Source organism: Eptatretus burgeri, chromosome 12 (assembly GCF_056783735.1).
Source record: "Eptatretus burgeri isolate ZD-2024b chromosome 12, Ebu_testis_v1, whole genome shotgun sequence".
NCBI classification, from domain to species: domain Eukaryota; kingdom Metazoa; phylum Chordata; class Myxini; order Myxiniformes; family Myxinidae; genus Eptatretus; species Eptatretus burgeri.
The window spans coordinates 46,311,272-46,327,770 of record NC_140972.1 but is presented as its reverse complement, the minus strand read 5'-3'; the positions used below and the strand labels follow the sequence as shown (position 1 = coordinate 46,327,770).

The following is a 16,499-nucleotide window of genomic DNA, read 5'->3' as shown; positions in this document are numbered from 1 at the left end:
TCTTTTAAAAACGATAAATGTATAAACAGGCGAGCATTGGGTGGCTTTGACACCAACTCTGGTTATACTCTCTTTTGGTTTGCCGAGTTATTTTCTTAACTTGCCTCTGTTTGCTTCGACAGTGATTTAAATCTAACTCTAGTTCTGTTATTTTACACCTAATAAATGCCTTCTGCTTCTCCTTAATAGCATTCCTTATCTTGCTGCTCAACCACCCTGGTCTCTTTCTACTTCTAATTTTACACCTCAATGGAATGTACTTACTCTGCACTCCACACATTTGCTCCTTGAAGGTTTCCCATTTCTCTGATGCTGATTGTCCTATTGTTAGCTTCTCCCAATCTACATCACCCAACTCTCTCATACCCTCAAGGTTTACATTCCTGAAATCGAATAGCCTTACCCTACTATCCTGAACTCTAACCCACAACAAAGTCTTTGCACACATATCTATATTGGAACACATATATATATATATATATATATATATATATATATATATATATATATATATATATATATATATATATATATATATATATATATATATATATATATATATATATTGCAAATGGTCATTTGCTCCTAAATGCTCCCCTACCTCCACCTCCTCCACCATATTGGGATCGTTACTTAAAAGGAGGTCTAACACTGCACTCCCCCTCGTGGGCTTATCTACAAACTGGGTTAAAAAAATCCTGGACTAAAACTGGGAAATCCTCATGCGCTCTGCCCTTTCCCTGTTCCTGGACCCAATCTATCCCTGGCAAGTTAAAATCCCCCATAATCAATACTCTTCCCTTACCACATGCCCTTTTGAATTCTTAAACATGTTAATTAAGGGTACAGTTTGGAATTTTTTTGAAGTTGACGTCCCTAACCCTATTTTCCCTATTATCCCCTAAGTTTTTGGATTTGCGGTTCAAGGGGATTTTCAAGAATGTTACGTTGTGTAACCTTTTCAGCTGGCATGGGTTACCAGTATAGCTATAATGCCCTGCGTGGGGGGAGAAAAATGGGTTGATTAAAGGTTTAAAGACAGCAGCGGAGAATTTTACCATATCAGGCTGGTAGGACACAAAGCCAGAGATGGAACACATGTTTAATTCCAAATAACTTGGCTCAAATATTTTTTAATCGGTTGGGGATGGCCCCAGCAGCACTTGCCTTTTCTCATCGATTTGCCCATGCCTGAAATATGCTCATGTTTCTGTGTTACAGTAGTCAAGACCTTGTGCTCCCCTTGATGCACCAACATCTGGGACTACAGAAGACGTGACGGATAAGCATTACACAGGTAGCATTTTCCTCCACCTGTTTCTTTGCACACCCTATTGAGCTCCGAGGCTGCTTACATTGTAAGAGATTCTATCCATGTAATTATTTTGCTGTTTCAGATTTTTTTTTCTCCCCCCCCTCCCCTTTTCATACAAATTTGAGGACTGTGCGAAAGAGTTTGCATTTGTTTTGTCTGAAAACGATATACAATTCAAATTCTTGCTTTTAAGACATTTCCGACCATCTCGGCAAGGCTAAGATATTTCAAAATGCAGTGATCCTCGAAAGATTGGCAGCGAAGGAAAATCATTGAGTTGTGTAACCAGTGAGAAATAAGATGTGACGATTAGCTCTTTTGTATCTCCTTGGGTTGTTTTTTCTTGAACTCCACTCGGAAGACAATGCTCGCTGCTTTGACCCAAAGGATACACCACACATATGTGGTCCCGATCAAGCTTGCTGTACATCGAGGTTGGAGGCTGTGAATATTTTGCATGAGCAGCATTTGTTTCTAATATTTTCCTTGCATTGATCTCAAGCTCATTGAAGAGCTTGTGTACATTTTATATACAACACAACGGAATACTAGTCTCTTTGAAGGCGAGTATCCGTCATCCTTGGCTGGATTTTATCAACAGAAAGTGATAAGAAAATGTTAACTGCAACGGGAAATGAGATGCGGATGATGTTTTGAGCATTACCTTTTTTATCAGAGCAAAACAAGAGGTCATTAGGATCGGTAAATTAGGGGACATCCAACTAGTTGACTTAAAAATAACAATAAAAAGAATAACAAAGGACATTAGGAAGTCATTTGGGATCACAGCACCAGGAAGTAAGCATTCAAACGGGAATACGAAATAGGCCAAGCATAAATATCAAACTTCTTTACTACCCTGTCCAAGGCTGGTCACCCAGCTTGTACTTTCCATCAAAGAAGGGAGGTTGCATCACAACTCAAAACTTCTTCCATGTTGTAGATCAACTTTTCTCTGCATATTACATGATTCATTCAAGACCAGGCTTCTCTGGCCTTGTAGATGTGGACGGATAGACGGATAGATAGAACGGTTGCTCTTTGCCTGCTCATTATTTGTGTGTCCTTGCTTTCTCCTTCACCTGGTTTACATCAGAGATGTTCCAGGCTGTATATTAGAGCCTTGGTGTCCAATAGGATTTTCGATGCTCACCAAACTTGTGGTGATCAACTCACCATCTTCCAAATGTGATACAAAACAAATCGTTAATTTCCAATATAGATTCAAAAATAGATGTTTATTATAGATTCAAATGTAGATACTGGGTGGCGGTCAGATCACTGATATCTGCAGGTAGTAGTGTCGGTACAACTGAAGACATTTGTTCTTGAGACAACACTAAAAATAGCAGTTAAACCTAAGCTCATTTCGTTCGATCGAAAATATTATTGGGTGTTTGGGCACTGTGCTGGTGCTGTCTGATCACTGGTGCACCAATGCAACTGCTTGCAAAGAACAATACATGTTGAACTGTTGAAGAGTATCAATCCACCACATGTCTGTGGCCGATTCGCCACGTATGGTGAGTGGCGAATGTATTTGACAACACAGTATTAGAGATTGCACTATTGTTAGAGATCCTTTGTCTTGAGTAAGCAGCTTGGAACTAACTCAACATTTCCTCTAAAAGTGAGCTCCAAGTGAGTTGGTTTGGACGTCGATGGAAGATTCTGGCTGGAGAGAGCAAAAGTGACCTCATTTTGGTTAGCAAACCAGATTACAGAAGACAAATGCAAGGAAGTGGTCTGTAGAAATTTAAATTGATTCTTAATGGTGTCAAGCAGATTTGTAACAGCAATCTTCTTCAGCTGCTTGACCAGATCCAAGAAGATTCTGAAAGCGAGATAACAGCACAGATATCTATACTTGCTTACATGTGTCGTATATATCGAAGCAACCTTCTGTAGCTATTTATCTAGAAATTGATAAACTGATTATATAATTTATCAAAACTTAGTGTACATTGGATTTTTGAAATGCCTCTTGCTTCCTGTGCAAGACTTATTTTACTTGAAAGCAATGCTGTTATGGGGTTTTGTCAAGATCCTTAAGCCCAGCTCTTGAAAGTGTCCTGAAGCAAACTCTCTTAGTTGGGCAGTGAAATTGGAAGAAAACTTGTGGTTTGCTGAGGCACATTCAAGATTATTGTATTTTGATACAAAGCTTGGCTACAATCGATTCAAAATTGTGTGACTGAATTGGGGAACATCTATTTCGTATGTAGGCACGGCGGGTAGTTTTTGGCCGGTGTGCTCATCGTACCGACAGGAGACGGGTTTGGGAGGAGCATTGCCTTCAAATGAATTGATAGTCTTTATAACGATGAGAGTGGGTCTTTGTCGGCAGAGAAATAAGGACAATTAATTTTTTTAACCCCAATGTCATGCTCAGCACGATGTGAAAGAGGGTGAAGCGACGTTTCGATGTGAACCCTTCTTCAAAGCAAGAAGAGCTTTGAAGTTTTTTGTTTTTTTAACAAGTTATCAACTTGCTGGTAATCCGTATCCCGTTTATTTTTGTGACTGTTTCGTGCATTGATCCTGAAAGAGTTCACTATTTCGTCTGTTTTCTTTCAATGCAACGAACGGCTTCAGTCCTTGGGAGCTGCCACCTTGGGTGAAACGGAGTTGTTCCACTCACGATTTAAATTGTGATTCTATATTTCACAATGATCTTGATTGTGCCTCTGGCATTTAAATTTCCCGCAAATGTACCGAACTCCTTTACCTTTTGAGCTTTGTTTCGTATCCTTATATTATTGGTTTCCAAAATTGTTTTGTTCAGTATATTGTTTAAATTTACTTTTCCTATTCTTATTTTATGACTGCTTTTTTATTTTACTTTGTCGAAGTCTCATGAACGAGCTTGTACATTTATCAACAGACAAGGATATTGTGATAACCTTGACATGAATTACATAGATATGAGAAGATGGTGGATAAATTAACATAGTACATTAGATTTGAACTTTGGGAGCCAGGTGTTGACACCAAAAGGCCAAAACCCGATCTATATGTCTTTCTTGAAGTGCGCTTTCAGTTAGTCGAATACTGTGTGAGGGACAAATGTGTTTTTTAAGAATAACTGTATGAATACGGTACGTATATGTCATGCACCTCTCCTAACATTGCACCATTTCAGACCGCTCCTTTGGCCTGTATCAACAGTTTACACAAAGTTATATCTAAGCCTCATTATCGGGACAAAACGTGGATAAACTGATCAGCGTATACAGTGGAGCCCCCAGAATCCGAATTTAATTCGTTCCAGGAGGCTTTTCGGATTGCAAAAAGTTCGGATTCCAAAACTATTTTCCCAATAAGAAATAATGGAAAGTGAATTAATCCGTTCCTGGACCCCAAGAAAACCCACTTTCAAGACACTTTCAACTGAAATTCCCCATGTTTAATGTAAAATAAGATGAGTAAATGACCTTTGGTGGTGGTGCATTGTATGTAAACTGGTACAATCACCACATCCAAAGGTCCACACAGGCTCGAGCTCTGGCCTGGGTTCCGATCACTCGCGCATTCTGCGAGAGCGCTGCCCCCAGGGCAGCTCATCAAACATGATGCCCCCAGAACCACAATCACTTTCATCAAACGCATCGGGCTGAGGTAATCATGGATATTCCAAATTACACCCGGTTTTTCTGTGAAATTAAATCGTTGCCCGACAGTCCGTCACACCACGTGATCGGATTGCTTTTTTGTTATTAATTAAAACACAAGATGGCTTGCAAGGAGACGGTGGAGGTTCAGACCGTCGCCCCCGCCCACCCTCCCCCCCATTGCTGTTCAGGGCAACGTCAAGATACCCCTCTCTCGATGATGCCCCTCTAAAAACTCCTCTCTCTCTCTCCCTCAGCCTCATCATGTATCCCGGATGTCGGTGTGGTCAGGGCTTTTCGGTTAACCGACCATCTTTCAGTTTTTTTGACGGAACTATTTGCAATCGTCCTAGCTAGGGAATGGATAATCGAGTTCAATCCTCTTAGTGCAGTTATCCTCTCGGACTCATTTTCGGCATTAAAGGCGCTGGAATCCTTACAGGGTGGCTGTAGGGCTATAGCTGTAGGCGAGTTTGATCAGATTCTGTTGGGTGGCGTGGATAGAGCCTCCTGGCTCTGACAGCGCCATTAAACCCTCAACAACAAAAAAAAAACAAACAAAAAAAACACAAGATGAGTAAAAAAATAACAGCACAAATCAAGGTGAAAACACGAGGTAAAGTAGCGATCGACACACGAGAGATACTTTCACGAGTACTTCCACCGACGAACTGAATGAACAAAGCGTGAAGATCCGGGTCGAACAGGCGGGGGAGACGCACGTGAACAAACATGAACGCCACGTTGTGTTCGGTTTTTGAAAATGTGTTCGGTTTTTAGGGCAAAATTTTCTAGAAAAAATTGTTCAGATTCCAATTTGTTCAAACAATGGGGCGTTTGGATTCTGGGGGCAGCATGGTACTTCTTGTGACTTGCAATCATTCTTCCCGTTTACCTCTGGCCATTCTTCAATGGCCTGGGTGGATGCTTTTGTCATTTATTTTGGTGAATAATTTCCTGAATATGCTCTGACAATCACTGCCAATTTACCCCTTCTTCGTTCGGATGCAGCACAAAGCTGTTGGGGTAGGACGTGGCTGTGAATCATTATCTGAGGGCATGGCTGTGCTGCTGATGCAGTGCCCTCTGGTACTTAGGGCAGGGATTTGGAATTTGTTCAGGGTGCCGGTGACAGCTCACCGACACTTCAGAAAGGGTACCATGGGATCTTTAATGTCCGCCAATGAATGCTGGCAGATGGGATTCCCGTTTAACAACCATCCAGGGCACGGCACATGCATTGATGAATCGTCCTGCCTGTGAAACACCAGGATGGCAGTTTATAGCAGGCTCTGGATTTAAACTCAGGCTGGACAGCTTAGAGGTGAGTGTGCGTACCTCTAGGCCATCCTGTCAGCCCTGGATAATTACTGTAGTTGCAGAATCCAAAATTACAGAATGTATGGTTCTAAAGTGTTCTACATGAACATAGCTGGTATTTGTGGGGTGGATCTCCTCTAGTTCATCCCTGCTGTTTTCCTTCATGTAATTTATTGCTTTCATTTTGACTTGTGAAAGATGCTAAAACGTTCTTATATTCTGTGAAATAACAAATGAATGGGGAATACTAGGCATGCCTGAATTTGACAGGTGGTGGGTGTACTTTCCACATGGGAAACGGGCAATCTTCATGCTATCAGGGCCTGATTTATGCGTATCATTGCCTTAAAATATTGTCATCATTGGAATGCGCTTGAGGACCTGCAGGGTTCATTGTAAGATGAAGTATATTTTGGGCTGTCAGACTTAAGCCTCTTGGTCCAAGGCATTCCCCTCACCACTCTTCATCATTGGTTGATTGGTATTTAGCATTTGTAATTACACAGATGCAAGAAAAAAATTGCATTTTGTTTTTAAAAAATACATAGTCTCGGCTCATGGAAGAGCTACTGCTGGTACACTTAACGGATCAGGATGCAACAAGACATAAGGAACAGCAGAGATGAGGGGAATCACCAACAGCAGAGCCGTAGGCCAAGGCAGAGTGAGGTGGACAAACAATTTATGCCTTTAATTTGACTTGATGTCATTTAACACGATTGTGCTCGCGCCGACTTGCATTTTGATCAACGGGTTCCAACATAACACCATAAATTTGTATTATGAAACAAATTGATAATTGGCCATAAATTTTAACTGCTCCTTTGATGTTTTTGTTGACCAGAAATTTACTAGGTTTTGTTACTTCACTTGCCGCCATCTTGGCTTTGGCCGCCATGATGCATGAAAGATGAAAACAGGTGATTATGAATATTCCTATTGCAGCCGCCAATGCTGTAAAGACGAATTTTAAAATGAGCGGTACACTCACTCCCGAAGGGTGCAACAAGGGGTTATGTGATTAGCCCTATTATTATTGCCAATTTGTAGAGAGGGGGACAAATGAAGTTGCTACAACCTTCGTCGTGTCACCCTTCGTCATCCTGTCAAGTTTAGTTGAGATTGGATAAGTAATGACCAATGGTCAGACAGACAGACTGTAGACAGACACCAAATTGTCTATTTTAGTGTGATTCCTATTGTTTATATCATTATTATTATTAACAACAGTAGCAACTGTTTAAAAAGGTAATCAATAATCATACATGTTCATGGTTTATAATCTTTTTACTTCCGTAGGTGTGCCCTCGAAATGCCATGATAAGCTATGTATACACCTTAACAAGGATTTTGCCCAAGGTGGAAAACCTCCTTCGGGACGGGGGGGCAAATGAAGGCGCTGCAACCTTCGTCATCCTATCAAGTTTAGTTGAGATTGGATAAGTAACAACCGAATGTATCGTTGTCAGACAGACAGACAGACAGACACCAAATTGTGTATTTTAGTGTGATTACAAAAGGCAGAGGCCTTTTATAAATTAAAGTCAAAGTAAAAATCGAACCACCTTTGGGACTGTATAAGTTGCTATTGATGACACTATAACCAAGGTAATCATTTTGGCCCTTTGCAATAAATTAATTGTTTACCCTGAGAATTATTTTTATACAAAATTAAAAATCGACCAACACACTTTCAGAGACATACAATGTACAGTGAAGTAAACAAAAGAATTGTTTTTACAAAGTGCTGTACATTGCCATTGGGTGTCGCAGATATGACACTGGGCAAGCCTTTGTATTACGCTGGATCAAAACGGACAAGGAAGAAATATTACTGTAGTAATGCCTGTCTCTTCATTACAATGCCTTCCCAGATGAAATGCATCACTTAAATTCTTCGTAAGAGCTCCCTATTCATATCCACACAGAAACTCTTTGCTGTAGCATCTTGTCTTAGATATTTGGTTGCATAGCAGATGCCTGTTCAAGCCCTCGCACAGCCCCCCTCTCACCGCCTCCACCCACTCCCACCCACCCAACAATCCCACTTTACAGACATGGGTCCTTCTGTCTTATAAATACAATTGGCGACAGTAAGTGTTTGGTGCCTATAACAACAATGAATGTACAAAAGTTATCAAACTGTTTCCATCAACCATGCACTTGCCAAGAGATGTAAAAACTATTGTGCACTTTGTTACATTGTGCATACTTTTTCACACTTTTTGACAGGATTTAGAAAAGAAGTTCTTGAAATTACTTTGAAATTTAATGAATACAGTGGCCTGCAAAAGTATTCACCCTCCTTCCAAAGATTTCACATTTTGATGCCACCTGAGCTTATTTCTTGATGCTTTCAATTCAAACTTAATATATCGTCTTCAAAAACTACTCCAAAGTGAAAAAGCTAAAAAATGCAGATAAAATGTGAGAAAGTTAAATTAACAGAGAAAATCTGATGATTCTCAGTTGCATTAAGTATTCAAACCATTTCCCTAATGAACCCTAAACTACTTCAGGAGCAAATTATTTGTTTGAAAGCTTACAAAATAAGTATAATAGGTTACACCTTTATTTAACCAGTTTGAAAGATCTGCAAGGCTCTATGTGTGAGATGAGGGTCAGTGTTCATCAATCAACAATATCCTTTTCCCTTCAGAAAGCTGTCCTCCATGGACAGGACATGGCAAGAAAGAAGCCAAAACTGAAGAAGATGTATCTAAAAGCTTCAAAGCATTATGGCTGGCACAAGCCGAACACTGGACATCACCCATCACGATAAACAAACAAACAAACACCGGTCCATGAATTATAGTAAGGATTCTTAGACAGGGCAAACCCAAGGAAAAACTAACATTTTTTTTCCAGTCAAGGTTTTCTCAGTGGATTCATCATCCTGAACCCATACCATTTGATATTATCTTGGGGGCCACCCAGAATTTTTCCTCAATTCAAGATGGCAGCCTAAATCCAAAATTGCCACCAAAATTACCTTTAGGAGATTTATACTGCCTCGTAGTGTTTCCTGTCAAGGTTTTTTCAGTGGTTCTGTCATCCTGGACCTATAGCCTTTAAAATTAGCTTGAGGGCCACCCAGGATTTGACCTCAAATCCAAGATAGCCACCAAAATGGCCATCAAAATCATCTTAATTATATTCAAACTTCCTGTAAGATTTTCCTGTCAAAGTTTTCTCAGTGGTTCCGCCATTCCAAACCTATGTCCTTTGTTATTAGCTTGGAGGGCACCCAGGATTTGGCCTCAAATGCAAGATGGCCACGAAAAACCAAAATGGCCACCAAAATTACCTCAAAATTGATATTTCGTCTTATTTGTCCCCAAGAATGTTCTGTTCTTTGAAAGCAGGGTTTAGGGGCTGTGCAATATTTATGGGACCTGGGGGAGGCAGAAATTTGCAGATGGTGTGCCATTGTCTTGTGAGCCCTTCTCTACAATCTATGGGGATTTGATAACTGAGACCACAATCAACCGAGAAGTGAAGGTCAGAGGTGGTCCAATGCAAGGCGGATACAGTACCAATGAGAGCACAACAGACACATTCGTCAAGACCAGTCATATCATGGCTAAGATCAGAGCTACACTGAAGGAAAGGCTAAATATTGTTACGGTTGAGGAAATTCGCAAACCACCACTCAGGTCCTGTAGGGTGAGATATCTCGTAAGTACATGTGTAGTTAGCCCCAAACCCGTTGTTTAGAGGGAATAAATGTGATTCATTCGGGCTGCGACCCTTTAAGATAGCCGTTTTTCTGTTCTATCTTTATTTTGAACCAACCACGTCTCAACCGCCATCACACAACAACCACCAACCGCAACGCCGCTTCACAACAACAACAACAACAACGCCAACAGCCACGACCTTTACCTTCACAGCTCGCTCCCGCAAACATCGCATCACCGCGATTCCAAGCGTCACCGTGGCCATGGACCAGCACTTTGGACCCTCCACCACCTTCGGCTCTCCTTCTGCGGCCATTCCCGCACCGCTTGTGGGCACCGAGCGTCAGGCTGTCCTGGACTCGTACAGGGCGTGCGCCGAGCCGCGGGTACAAAGTGCGGCCTTTCCGAGGAGAAGTCGGATCAGGAATGATACACGCCCACTTCTGATCCGTCCAATCAGCAAGCGCGGGGCGATTTGGCCCCGCCTCCAGGCGCATCGGAGTAGAATCGATATATGCAAATTCGAGGATCAGGGGAGATTCACGCCCCTTTTTCTCCGTCCAATGGGCGAGCGTGGCTCCACCCCCGAGCTCGTTCTGATCCAGAAATTTGCATATGGGTTCTCCTCCACCACTATAAAGCGCCGATCGCGGGGCGAATTTGGGAGTTTTTCGGTCAAAGGAGTTGGAGAAGAGTCAAGGCGAGTTGGAGAAGTGTGGCAGTGGCAGAGTGTGGCAGCAGCAGTCAAGTCGGGTCTGGAGGAGAGTCAGGCTGTCGGAGGTTGGAGTCTGTCGGGGTTCGGAGTCTGTCGGGGAGCTGCAGAGAGGGGAAGCCGGGAGCGCGGTCGAGGTCGCAGTGGAGTCGCTCGTCGCGGGACCCAAGCAAGCCAGCTATCCTCTTTCCCCAGAGCATCAACAATTCCCCCCTTTTTTCCCCCCGCGCTGAGATAGTGCGAAAAGGGGGCCCCGTTCCCACCCCACTCCAAGCAGTGCCAACGAAACCCGCGAAGGAGCACGGAGTCGGGGCACCGCCGCCACATTTGCGGCTCATCACAAGACACGGGTAGGCTCCACCCGGTCTCGCGGCCCACAGGTCCCGTCTGCCCCCTTGTCTTTGAGGGTGGCCCTTTTCTTTTGCTTTTGAGTATATGTGTTGTCGGCGCCGTCTGTAAAGTAAAACTGTGTAAGTGTTGCCGTGTGCTCGCGTAGTCGGTAGTAGATCTGCATTGTTGTGTTTCTTTTGTTACATCTGCTTTTGGTGCATAATTGTTGTAATTGAATATGTGTGCTTTCCATGTGCCGCGGAATAAATGTGCCTTATGTTGAACTGTTTTCCCGTTTCGCTTCGTCTTTTCTTTAATTGAATCTCCATCTTGCTTCACGTAAAGGGTTGGTAGTGGGCTAAATACGCCCGATAATTCGAATTAATCGGAACCGTCGAGGTCGACGATAACACCGCTCGGTTATCCTGATAGTACGGAACGGGTCGCTTAAGTGGCCCGTGTCCGGAGTCGACATGCGGCGAAGTGCGATCGCCCGGTCTACCCTCCGTGTGGGTACTTAGGTAGGTCGAATTTGGCGAACAACCCTATCCCACGCGGGGGGCCGATTGGCACGATCGTGGTGAGGCCGAAAGGCCCACCCGTGACTAGCTCCCGGCGTTAGTCCGAGAGAGTCATGACAGAATTGTCCGTCCGGTGGGCGACGTGCCGCGATTCGAGTTACGTGGCCGCTCGCACGCCGGCGGGCGCGAATTCGCAACAATATCATCACCTCCTCAGCCCACAAGGAGACCACAATAGCGGCCCGAATACACCATGAAAATATGGTTCATAATCTTGTACTTCAGCTTGACAAATACTTCGACCCATTCCTGAATGGTCCCGCTTGCCGTATGAAGACTGGTGTGGAAATCGATTGTGATGTTGTAAGAGGATTGATGTCATCCGCAGAAGCTGGAGAACAGAAATACAAAGAATTTGTTGACTTGAGACTCAAAGCCAGTGGGGAAGAACGAGTCAATTTATTCGACAAGCTAACCAAGCTCAAGATAAAAACCGGGATGGAGAAGGCCAAGAAAGACCCAAAAGTTGTTAATATCCTGAAAGAAGACAGACAGGCCTTCGGCTTACTGTTTGGCAAAGCAACATCCCCAGAAGAGGCACATTCATGTCCCTTGGCTCTCTCTCTCTCTCTCTCTCTCTCTCTCTCTCTCTCTCTCTCTCTCTCTCTCTCTCTCTCTCTCTCTCTCTCTCTCCCTCTCTCGTAGCCTGTGGCCGCTGGTTGCATCATTGGTTGGGACGCGGCTATGCCGCTGATGCAGTGTCCCCCTTACCAGTACACTGGTGCTCATTTTGCCGACCTCGGAAGGATGACAGGCTGAGTCAACCCCCTGGTGTATAATTCATTGGCCAACGGGGCTTGAACTCAGGACCCTAGGATCCCAAGCTGCCACCCTAACCACAAAGCCAACACCAAGCTTATCCCTTGACTACTGTCCCACTAGCTCTAGCCACACCAGAGAGAGATTTGAGCAAGGTTCAAAAGCAGCATTGCGGACCTACCTCATAGAAGAGTCTGAATCAGTCCGTGAGAACCCGCCACATGAAGGAAATTGGCTTACAAATGGAATGGCTGCTGTGAAATCTGTTCCTGCTCAGCAAACTTGGGGAAAATATGCAGCATCCCTGTTGAAATTTTGCTTGCCAGCAAGTGACTCCAAACTGGAGTCACTGGGAATCATATTTGATTCATACAGTACAGCCACAACGAAGGTGCTCACTCAACGTCGCCGTGGCACACCTGGAAGAAGAACTCACATCACAAGCTCTGAACAGGACATGCCTAAAGAGAACGATTGGGACTTGTCTCTGTGAAACTCAGAAAATAAGACAGAACTGATTCGATTTCGAGTCGATTACTGCAAGACCGATGCTGTGAGATCAAAGCTGAAAGTTCCACAAACTGTGACAGAGGAAGATGATACCTGGTTGATAACGCAACTCAAAATCGAGATGCTTGACTCCTGCTACCACCACGAACCTGACACCAGACATCCTCCATGCATCCAAGTCAACAGATCCTGTAATTGTCAGGGCGGCAGATACAGATGTCTTTGTACTCCTGACCTATGCTTATTCTGTCATTAAACCATTACAAGACTGGGTGATGAAGATTGACCGTGAGAGGTATGTTGGCGTCAAAGCTCTAACTCACCGATTTGGTGATGAAATGTGTCAAGCACTTCCTGCCTATCACACCATTACAGGGTGTGATACAACCTCTTTTCCATTTGGTGTTGGTAAAGTAAAACCACTGAAGAAGACGAATAAACTGGGAAAGTTCCAACTCCTCTTGCAACTTGGCACATCGCGCACTTCAGTTGAAGACATCGCCGATGCTAAGACCTTCTTTAGAACCTGCATGAATGCTGGAAGTGAACATGAAGAGTATGTGAGAACAAGGATCAGAATGTACGACAAGCAGAAAGTGAAATCCAGTTCAAGTATCTTGCCAGATGAGAGGAGCACCAATGAACACCTCAAGAGGAGCGATTTACAAGCTTTTATCTGGTATCAATGTCTGAAACAAGATATTGGGTATCCTTCCATCAAACACAGAGGTTGGGAAGAAACGGAAGATGGTATTCGGCCAATATGGTTCACCTGCCCCCAATTCCCACCAAGCCTTTCGGTGACGAGCAGAAGAAGAAGGTTAACACCAGTTAAATATACATTTATTCATAGAAAAGCTACGCAAGGTTTCCATTTGCTGTTTCAGACTTGTTGTTTGTCATTTAGTAATACAATTCACAGCCTTATATTCTCGAAATCAATTTGACAAAGCATTTAAATCATTTCCGATCATACAGGTGACATTAATTAGGATGCAGACACAGAAGATACGAGAGACACGACCCAGCCCCCAAAGTAGAAGAGAAGAACGAGACCCAGCCATAGTGAGGACAAAGGAGACGACGGCACAGGAGGGGACGAGAGTACTGGAAGTGACAGCGACAGCATTGAAGAGCAGCCGGCTACCTCTTCTGGCAGTATTAGAGCAGTCTACTCATCTGACTCACAGACGGATAGTGACTTGGATAATAGCGAATGAACATTATCTCTGGACTTGCAGTTCTATCTTAATTATGTGTTTGTATCGCCCATTTTGTTGGTGAATTGAACTGTAGGATGACCAGAAAATGTGGTTAATATTATCTCTATTTACATTTTGTGCCCTGTTTTGAGTGAGAATGTCATATTTACATGATAATAAAGCTCGGTTGAGTATTCTAGACCCCAAAATCAATTTCCGGTACCATTATAAACCTCATATTAGGTACAAAAAGTTAATTTTACAGGAACAGAGAACCCTTATTAATTAATTTTGAGGTAATTTTGGTGGCCATTTTGGTTTTTCGTGGCCATCTTGCATTTGAGGCCAAATCCTGGGTGCCCTCCAAGCTAATAACAAAGGACATAGGTTTGGAATGGCGGAACCACTGAGAAAACTTTGACAGGAAAACCTAAGAGGTAGTTTGAATAATTATAATTAAGATGAATTTGACGGCCATTTTGGCGGCTATCTTGGATTTGAGGTCAAATCCTGGGTGGTCCTCAAGCTAATTTTAAAGGCTATAGGTCCAGTATGCTGGAACTGCTGAGAAAAAATTGACAAGAAAAACTACAAGGCAGTATAAACCTAATTAATTTAATTTTGGCGGCTATCTTGGATTTGAGGCCAAATCCTGGGTGGTCCTCAAGCTAATTTTAAAGGCTATAGGTCCAGTATGCTGGAACTGCTGAGAAAAATTTGATAGGAAAAACTACAAGGCAGTATAAACCCAATTAATTTAATTTTGGTGGCCATCTTGGATTTTAGGCCAAATCCTGGGTGGCTCCCAAGCTAACCTCAAAGGATATATGTTCAGGATGACAGAACCACTGAAAAAAACCTTGACAGGAAACACTACAAGGCAGTATAAATCTCCTAAAGGTAATTTTGGTGGCAATTTTGGATTTTGGCCGCCATCTTGAATTTGAGGCAAAATCCTGGGTGGGCCCCTGAGCTAATATCAAATGGTATGGGTTCAGGATGATGAATCCACTGAGAAAACCTTGAAAGGAAGAAAATGTTAGTTTTTCCTGGGGTTTGCCCTATCAACAATTATTCCAGTCAAGAGAGGGGAATACTGTTGAGATAAAGATCTTTTTACAACTACTAGATCATCATGGCATGCAAGACGGCCTGTGCCCAAGCATTATCGGCGAGCTCTCATACAAGTAGCAGCAGCGCAGTTTCTGTCGAGCTGGTTGGTGGAGGGGATGATGGAAAAGGGAGGATGAGGAGAGGGAGTAAGGGAATGGGATTCCACAACAGCCAATGAAACTATCTTTAGAAGATCCTTTATCTCGAGCTACATGACCGTTGGAGGAGCAGTTTGTTTCTCCTATTGCTATGCAACCTTATGTCGTACATTTGTAACCTCTGCAAAGGCTCAACTATTGATGGTGTTTTTCTTCCCTGACTTTCTCCAAAGATGGTGCACAGTATATAAAAGATAATTTTCACATTTTTCCATGCATGCCATCCAGGGAGGGTCGTGAGGGGCAATGACGTCGATACAGTACCGCAAACACGTCATCATTGACTTGCGCCCATACAAATGCAGGTCACAATTTACATTTATTGTATAGATTTTAAAATCATATCTTCCTAAAAGATGTAATGTAATGTAAAGTAATAAGTGTTGTGATTTTAAAATTGTTTGTGTCGTCATCAGCTTTGCATCACACTTCTGTTCTGTGTCTGATGCGCTGCCATTTACAAGTACCATCAAATATATATATATATATATATATATATATATATATATATATATATATATATATGTATATATATATATATATTAATGTTTAATATAAGTTAGTGATTTCTGTACATTATAGCTTGTTGAGACGGGAGACTAGTCAATGAATACAGTATTTCAAATTCTGATTCTGATGTACCATACTCTGTTACAGAGTGTCGGCGCCGGCTGCAGAAACAGTTTCTTGGCCAGAGTTACCTGGGTGGTTTGCCATTCCCTTCTCAGCAGTACGTAGTTAGAGCAGGAATTTGGAATTTGTTCAGGGTGCCGGAAATAGCTCGCCAACTCTTCGTTAAGGACTTTGTGGGGTCTTTAACATCCACCAACTAATGCCTAGTTTAATGGCCTTCCGATGGATGGAGCACATATTGATGAATCACCCTGGCTGTGAAACACCAGGATGACAGTTTTATAGCTGCGTCGGGATTCAAACCCAGGCTAGCACGCATGCCTCTAAATTGTCCTACCTTCCCCAGAAATCAACCCTTTTTTAATCTGATTTATTGAATTGCAGTGTGATAGTTTTTGAATTTACTTGTCATCATGAAAATCATTAAAATTTGATTAAAATCTCAAGAGATATTCAAACGTGAGCTATGATTAAGCAGGGATTACAGCAATCCCCAACTCAGCCAGTTGGAGAGTTCCCGACTCAATGTTTTATTAATATTGTTCAAACACTCTTTTTTCTCTGTGCCATTGGTA

At 42.7% G+C, this 16,499-nt stretch overlaps 1 protein-coding gene across 1 annotated transcript in view; it reads left to right on the top strand.

Annotated features, from left to right (window-relative positions):
• Window positions 1-1,221: 1,221 nt before the first annotated feature.
• Window positions 1,222-16,499, top strand: part of LOC147015536 (talin-2-like) — a 265,377-nt gene continuing 250,099 nt past the window's right edge. Inside the window, exon 1 of the mRNA XM_085850367.1 lies at window positions 1,222-1,297. The gene's annotated coding sequence lies outside the window, so the exon portion shown is untranslated. The remainder of the gene's footprint in view (window positions 1,298-16,499) is intronic.